The 8,686-nt window shown below is 34.7% G+C and overlaps 1 long non-coding RNA gene across 1 annotated transcript; it reads left to right on the forward strand.

The window, feature by feature from the left end:
* The first annotated feature begins 5,433 nt into the window (after positions 1–5,433).
* On the forward strand, positions 5,434–7,331 carry LOC147652967 (uncharacterized). The gene is made up of 3 exons (XR_015287417.1): positions 5,434–5,543; positions 7,061–7,149; positions 7,233–7,331. It is a non-coding gene; the product is annotated as an uncharacterized LOC147652967 (long non-coding RNA).
* The last annotated feature ends 1,355 nt before the right edge of the window (positions 7,332–8,686 follow it).

Raw genomic sequence — 8,686 nt, forward strand, 5'->3', positions numbered from 1 at the left:
GCACAGAACTGCATAATAAAAATAGACAAACATGTCTGCTCGGGAATGTATCTAAAACAGGTGCCATGAATAATCTCAACAGAGAAAACAGAAGACAGGCAGGTGCCATTGTTTAACTGTCGGTGGCAACTGAGCCCCACAGTCACTTGCTCTCTCCTTCTTAGAGGGAGTGGGGAGAGAATCAGGAGGGTAAAAGTGAGAACAGGTGGGTTGAGACAAAGGCACTTTACTAGGTAAAGGAAAAGCTGTGCACACGAGCAAAGCAAAACAAGGAATTCATTCAGCACTTCCCAAGGGCAAGAAGGAAGGTGCTCAGTCATGCCTGGGAAAGCAGGGCTCCATCACCTGTAATGGTGACTTGAGCAGACAAACACCACCACCACAAATGACCCTTGTCCTTTCACCTTCTTTCCCCAGGTCTATATCCTGAGCATGATGCCAAATGATACAGGATATTCCTTGGGTGAGTTGGAATCAGCCATCCTGGCTCTGTCCCTTCCCAGCTTCTTGTTCACCCCCAGCCAACTTGCTGTTGAGGGGGGTGAGGAGCAGAATAACCATTGACATTTTATAGGAGCTGATCAGCAGCAATGAAAAGATCGCTGTGTTATCAGCCCTGTTTTCAACACAAACCCAACACATAGCCCCTCACTGTCTGCTATGAAGAAAATTGACTCTGCTGCGGCCAAAACCGGTACATTGGCATAAATATATTTAATTTTCTCTTTAATTTTTAAACTAAAAAAACTATTTGTGGTGGATCACTGCTTCATTCATAGTTACTAAAGAGATGGATGCCTTCAAAAGATGATCCTTGCCAATTAAGGGCAGCCATATGAATACGTGATGGAAAAACTTCTTTGTATCATATGACTTTAATAAAGTCACAAGTAGACAACCAAATTTTTTCTCTATATTCTTTATGCTTAATCCTTATAGAAAGGGAAATTCAGAGATAGAAGACAACATTTTTTTTCTTCAGGCTTCTGAAAGGTTGTCCATAGTTTTCCAAAACATTTTGTACATATGAAAATACTACATTTTAATCTGGAAAATGTAAAACCTTTGTAAGATTTTATGATTTTACAAATGAAGTTATATATTGTCTTTGCTTCATACAGATAATTATCACAATATTCTTATTCATAGCTGGAGGTTAAGGTAGGAGATACCTCTAAAAATCAGACATGCTGCATTCTTTTTACATATTTCTTTATTCTTTTTCATTCATTCTCAATAAAATATCCTTTGAGACAGTGTAACATCTTAATACATATGCAACACTGTGAATTTGAGCAGAAAGTAAATACTGTCTTTTCATATGCATGAATGTTAAAAAAGAAGTATCTTTTTAATAGTGACTGCTTCTTGGCAATACACATTTTAATAATCTTAATAATGCATTCCAAGAAAAAAAAATAAGAGAAAAAAACAAGCAAGCAAAATTTGTTATTAGAAATTCATTAGATTCAATTTTTCTTATTAGGAATTTTTATATCAACAACAATTTTAAAAGTGGTGTTCTCATTTACATACAGGACTACAGCCAGGAAAAAAAAGGTGATTGAAAATAATGAACTATCCAGTTGTGCATGTCTTTAAGCTAGTGAAGAGATTCAGCCACTGAGTTCTTTATCATAGTTTCAAAAGGGAAGATCACAAGATAAATATCTTTTTCTTATGACAGTCCCATAATGGACTGAGTTTCCTTGTGGGTGATCAGTCAGTTTCAAGAAATCTCAAAAAAAACCACATGCTACTACTTCAAAAACAAAAAGAGCATTCAGGTTTGTTTGTAAAATCTATGCCTTTTCTGAGATTTGTTTTCTTAGGTCTGTTGCAAACTTCTTTTTTTTTCTTTACCAACTGCTAATATGATATGTACTATCTCTGAAAACCAATTTTTTTTTTTTTTTTTTCAGATTTTCAAAAGAGTAATGGATATTCAATTCATACTCACAATTAATGAATATTCATTTCAAAATAAGCTTTCCTACAATTGTTTCAGAAGTCAGAAATTATTTTCTTCTTAGAGTTTTATTTAATAGTTAAAGTCAAATTTTTTGGTGTATTTTTTGCTTTCACTGACATTTCTTAACAGGAGCAAAGACAGTATTCATTACATGCAGAGTTCTAACAACAGTGCCAGCTATGAAACTAACAAAATATACATATTAATAAAATGAACCCTCTTGTAAAGTATTTTATACATGTGAAAGTTCTACTTCTCGTTAAATTTCTTTCATTGCTTTAAAGCAGCTATATTTTATGGCACCTTCCCTATGAAATATAAAACAGAAGTTTACAATACTTGGAGTTAAAATTGTATCCATAATTCAAATAAATGTTGCTGGGTGAAGATATAATATCGAGCATCTATTCCAGTAAATGCAGTATCTTATGGGATAACTCTGATGTTGTTTACATTATTTTAGATCTCAGAAAAATTCACCTGAGCGAAGTTCAAATTAATTCACCTGAGAATGATTGAGAGATGAAAGACATGATACCAAAAAGAATATCGAGAAAAGTACAAATAAGAAATAAGAGATCTAATCTAAAACATTTTTTCTAACATATAGGGCTATCTTAAAAAAGCTGAAATTATTTTAGTTTTATTGTTATAGTGTGTTACTGGCTTATGTTGCTCTGTTTACTTCCGCACTGGCTGCCTTTAGGCTTAAATTTACTGTAAATCCAAGTTGCTGAAGTAGGCATTGACTGTATCTCTGAAAAGCTTCCTTCAGGGATCTGTGCACACCCTCAGTGCTTACAAGATTGATTTGTAGCTTCAAGCATAAGACACTTAAGGGGATCTGGAGCTAGGATGGCCGCACAGGTGACATGTTATATCCTGCATAAGGGTAAGAAGCTGGATGCTCTCTTAGTGCCCCCTGATGGCCAGCTCATGCCACCCTTTCAGACAACACATGAATCAATAAAATATATATTTAAGACAACAACAATATATATATATATTATAAGAATAAAACAAAAACAAAGCAAATGTAACATTCTAAGTGTAAAAAGTGGATGATGATAAAAACTTGGAAAAATGTAAGATATATGAAATTATTAATTTTTACATCTGACAGAGGCGTAAATCTTTTATTCAGAGGCAAACTCCAATAATAATAATTTGGATCAGCTTTTTTATTAAATGTAATTTTTTTAAAGAAAATTCTTCCAGTATCAATGTAAAAACTTGTTATAACAGCAAAGTAACCAAATGGTCAATTAATCACACAGGGAGGTGGAACAGGAAGAATTTAATCTTTCCCTAAACTGAGAGGTGTTTACCCTAAAGCAGGAGGTATTTACTCAATCTATGGAAAAATCTGAATAGATTTTCTACATTTACAAAATCATTTATGTTTCTCATTGTCTAGCTGTCTTCTATCCATCCAGGTGTTGTGTTAGAAGTAGGTAAGTTGTCAATAATGCTTGAAATGCCACCACTCCATATGTAAAATTATATAACCCTGGGAGAAGAAAGGACTGTTGCATTTTGATAGTTTGAATATTCTGTGCAAAGAGGACAGACTTTCAAGAAATGCACTTTACTTCAGAGTATCCTCTAGACTGAGAGAACTCATGTTTATATTTTCTCAAAATATATCACATAAAGGAATACTATTATTTACAATATTGTCTCTTTAGTGTTTTATGCATTTCTAGCCTGAATAACATGTTCTCTAAGGGCCCAATTCGGCAAATATTACTGCAGTTGATTAATTTTACTTTCATGTTTCATCCCTTTGAAGTCAAATGCTTCAGGAAGATGAATGCAAGTAATAGTTATATCGGCATTTGGAGAATCGGGTCTGGAATTTAAATATAGTAGGGTTTGTTGGTCTGATCAATCTAGGAAGCATTCATTTCCACTGGAAAACACTAATTTAAAACATGTAAATTGTTTAGGACTGGGGGAAATGAATTAAATGGCAAAATGGTGGGAAAAACCTTTTTGAACTGCAGGAAAACACTTCTGTGTTTTTAATACTCTGGTGAATGAGGAACAAGTCCTTAAGCTTTCTTTGACATAAGAGATAGAGTTAAGCACATCATCTGGGAAAACAAAACCCAAGCAATTATTCAGAGGCTGATATTCCTTTCAAATTGACAGATGAGGAAAGAAACTTGACTTATTCACTTTTCGATAGCATTTGATAATTTCTGTTTTAAGACATAAATGAAATTAGTAGGATATAATGAAATTCTGTGGTATGGTACGTTGTCTTCACACTATTTCATAAGTTGTTTAGAAAATTCAGAAGTTTCTTCTTCTATATTATATATTCTTTGAGGCAACATAATAATGGATTTTTCCTTAATATTTTGTTCATAGCACTTACATAATGTCTTTTATTGAAAATTCCCATTTCCAGTATTAATTCTCATTTCCAGTATTAACTGAATTATGCATTAATAGAGGCTCAACTTTTATTTAACAACAATAAATAAATTGCATATGGTTAGTGGTTTATTTAAAATAATACTTATGTAGAAAATTTCTCAAAAAACTGTAAGCTCCCCTGGAATAGCATTATTTATTTACTTATTTATTTATATACACACTCCCCCATATGTAGAGATATATGTATATATACACCTATGCACTCCTAAGAAGGAACATTTGTGGCAGAACATGGCTGCTACTTAAATGTAGATCTCTTGCTTATTTAACCCACACATCTTATTGTATTTCATCTAATAAAAGACATTCCTACTTTCTGCACTATTCTACTTGCATCATGTCCTCCCCAATAATTACATTTTAGGAAGTGCATACCTCACAGTTCCTAGTGAATGTAACTTACTTCCAAAAACTCTGTGAGAAGGCCTTTTCAGTTCTATAACAAGCAATCAGGTAGTGAAGGACCTTTGAAGTAAACTCCGAATGACCTGATAAATACAGTTGGTAAAATGACCTTAGAGCTGGAAAGACCATATGTTTGAACTCTGCAGAACTTGGCATCATTTGATGGAATAGTACATTAGGTTTGGAGCTTACTGGTTATAGTCTCTACAGTATCTTTACACTAATCACCAATACACCAGAATAGACCAGATTTTTGTATTTTTTTCACCAAAATCTGATCACCTTTTATCTTCTTTAGTTACATATATGAACTTAGGGTGCTGAGTGTACAGTGTTATACCAAAGAACTGCATTTTTATTAACATCATCTCTTACTGATGGCTTTGTTTCAAGGCTCAGCAAATTATCAGACAGGATCCTGTGCTTACTTTACTTATCCCTTAAGGAAGGTCTCTCCTTAACAGCTGCTGCTTATCTGCAGGCCTAAGCAGGTGTTTCTCATGACACCATCATTAGGAAGCTCAAAAGAAAAGCTAAACATACATTTATTGCTGCCAAGCTTTTAATGCTTATTATCTGTTGACTTGTTTATCTTGGCATCAGAATTTAAACATGGACTTCTTGGTGCTGGGAGTACTTGAACAAGTTTAGATTAAATATAAGGAAAAATTTCTTCACATAAATTGCTGTCAAGCATTGGAACAGGCTTTCCAGAGAAGTGGTAGTGTCTTCATCTCTGCAACTTTTGCATGTGGCACAGATGCAGTATATATATATATATATATATATATATATATATATATATATATATATATATAAATATATATTGCATGTTAATGGGGAAAACTTGTGTTTCAACATTATGTTAAGTAAATATATATATATGTGTGTGTGTCTGTGTGTTAGAGAAATAGCAATTATATACTTGAGTTCTTCAAAGATTTTGATTTTAAATTGTACAAGCTTGTACTTAATGGTGCACAAATGCAACAGAATTTTCATTATCATATATTATTGTATCTTAAAATGAGATACAAAACCTTCTCAGGGAAGGAAAGAGCTAATTAAGTAATATCAAGGAAACTGGAAAAATTAAAACATAAGGGATAGTATTTATTCTTTAGATACAATCTTTATAAGTAACAAGAGATTAATTATTTGAATATAATTTTTTCTTTGAACCAGTTGAAATGCATGTTCTTTACTGATCTGCCTGTTTAATGTCTCCTACAGAAAACACCTTTTGCTTAACTTTATAATTTATGTCCAAATAGCACTGTTTTTTTCTCCTTAATAACCTAATGCAGGATCATTCCTGCTTGCTGTTGAACACTTTGACTCAAGTCCAAACAAGCACTAAAGCTTAAATTCAAGCCTCCAAAACATAAGACTGAAATGAATAGAAAATTATGTGATTAAGTGCATTTTTGGATGAAGGCCAGAGTCTTCAGTATCTTGAAGACTCTTGGGGGAAATGAATAATCCAGTGTAAGAAATAGTCCTATTTAGTCCTATTTAAGAGTATGTATAAAGATCAGTCATAACAAAACCAGAATTTTGAATTTATAGATGAACCTTAACTTTAATGTTGTGGAAGTCAATGTAACATTGTTAAAGGAGGCTATGATTTTAGTGTAGTATTAACTATACACATTTTGTAATTGGATGATACCAATTTACAAGTTTTATATTCTTCCTTCTTCTCTAACCAAACAAAAAATCTGAGAGAATTGCATTTGGTTGTATTGGGTCTGGTTGAGATGGAGTCCATTTTCTCACAGCAGACCTCACAGTGCTGTGCAGTCTGCTGGTAGCTGGAAAGGTGTTGGTAACACATGGTAACGTGGTGATTTGGTACTGCTGTGCAGTGTGCTGGTAGCTGGAAAGGTGTTGGTAACACATGGTAACGTGGTGATTTGGTACTGCTGGGCAGTGTGCTGGTAGCTGGAAAGGTGTTGGTAACACATGGTAACGTGGTGATTTGGTACTGCTGTGCAGTGTGCTGGTAGCTGGAAAGGTGTTGGTAACACATGGTAACGTGGTGATTTGGTACTGCTGGGCAGTGTGCTGGTAGCTGGAAAGGTGTTGGTAACACATGGTAACGTGGTGATTTGGTACTGCTGTGCAGTGTGCTGGTAGCTGGAAAGGTGTTGGTAACACATGGTAACGTGGTGATTTGGTACTGCTGGGCAGGGCTGGAACAGCAGCAGCGCCGTCTCTCAACATTTCTCCCATCAGGGCTCAGAGTAGGAAAGATCCTGGAGGGGACAGAACCAGGCCAGCTGCCCCAGCTGACTGAAGGGCTATTCCATACCATGTGATGTCAGGTCAGATATAAAAGCTAAGGGAAGGAGATGGAATGGGGGGGGAGGGGTGCAGGCATTTCTTACTTGCAATGTTTGCCTTCTAGACTAACCACTACGTGTGCTGAAGCCCTGCTTCTTGGGAAGTGGCTGAACATTGCTCAGTGATAGGAAGTAGGGATGAACTTTTTTTCTCATTGCTTATGTATGCACAAACTTTTTCTTTTGCTTCAGTAAACTGCCTTATCTCAACCTATGAGTTGTTTTCCATTTTATGTTTTTCCTCCAGTCCAGCTTGGAAGGAGAGTGGTAGAGTGATTTAGTGGGTGCCTGGTGTTAGGCAAAGTTCCATCCACTCCAGAAGTCACTGATTCAAAACATTTAACTCCAGGTTGTTCATGTCACAGTCTTACAGTCACCTTGGCTCCTCTTGTATAAAAATTAGACTTATATAGTCTAGATTGGAGAATGACTAAATGGTGTTCAGAACAGGTTGGAAGATTGGCCACAAAATGTAGTGATTAAAATGTCACACTCTATCTCGGGAGCAGTAGCAAGGCAAGTACTCTGGGAGTCTATAATGAGATATACCTGCTTTTATTTTAATCATCTGAAGGAAGTGATGAAGTACTTGATTATCAAGTCTTCAGATAACCCCAAATAGAGTAATAAGTCAATATGATTGGGATAATGACTGCTATCCAGATGGATCTCGACAGGCTGGAGGAATGGGCTACCAGGGACCTTATAAAATTGAATCAGGATAAGTGTCTGTAGGAATAAATTTACGAAGTCCACAAGAAGACCAGGTAAAAATTATGAAAGAGATAGTATGGGCATACAGTAAAAAAACCCCAAAACATCACAAACTCCAGTGTCACTGCAAACCATAGTCTGCATAAATAAAGTTTAGAAAAATCTAAAGACAAAACAAGAGTTCATTATTTCCTTTAAGATTTCTTTCTATCTAATAATCAAGATAAACTTCTGTAGAGGCTTGAGACAGGTGTAAGTATATGAGCAAAGGTTATAAATAATTGACTGAACTACCTTGTGGTGAGCAAAATCCAGCTTTTATCAATGAAGTATCATGATAAGAGGTCTCATCTATCCCAATATTCTTAAAAGGATTATGACAGCAAGAAGAACAAAGTGAGTTCTTTAACATTTCACCAGGATTAATTTTTCATTATAGAAAAGAACTGTGTGGTTGATAGAAAATGGAACAGACTCTACACATTATCTTAGAGCTGTAGGAAAAAGCAAAGATAGCATCTTATATATTTAATTTCCTATTTGTATTAGTATCTGGTTTTAAAATATGCATAAATGTGTAATGAAAGCAGATTAAAAATCAACAGATAAAAAACCCAACAACCCGTGAAGAGATTTGTGAGCCATGCAGCTAAATCCCAAGGCATTTTCTTATGGATTTCTTAACAAAAATATTTATTTAGCATTGTCATCCATAATGTATTGAGGTCAACAAAAATTAGACCACAGATGGTTGGTGAATTTCTAAGAATAGTGAGCAATATACATTCTGGCTTGAGGAAGCATT

The sequence above is a fragment of the Cyanistes caeruleus genome, chromosome 5 (genome assembly GCF_971803275.1).
Source record: "Cyanistes caeruleus chromosome 5, bCyaCae1.hap1.1, whole genome shotgun sequence".
Classification (NCBI taxonomy): domain Eukaryota; kingdom Metazoa; phylum Chordata; class Aves; order Passeriformes; family Paridae; genus Cyanistes; species Cyanistes caeruleus.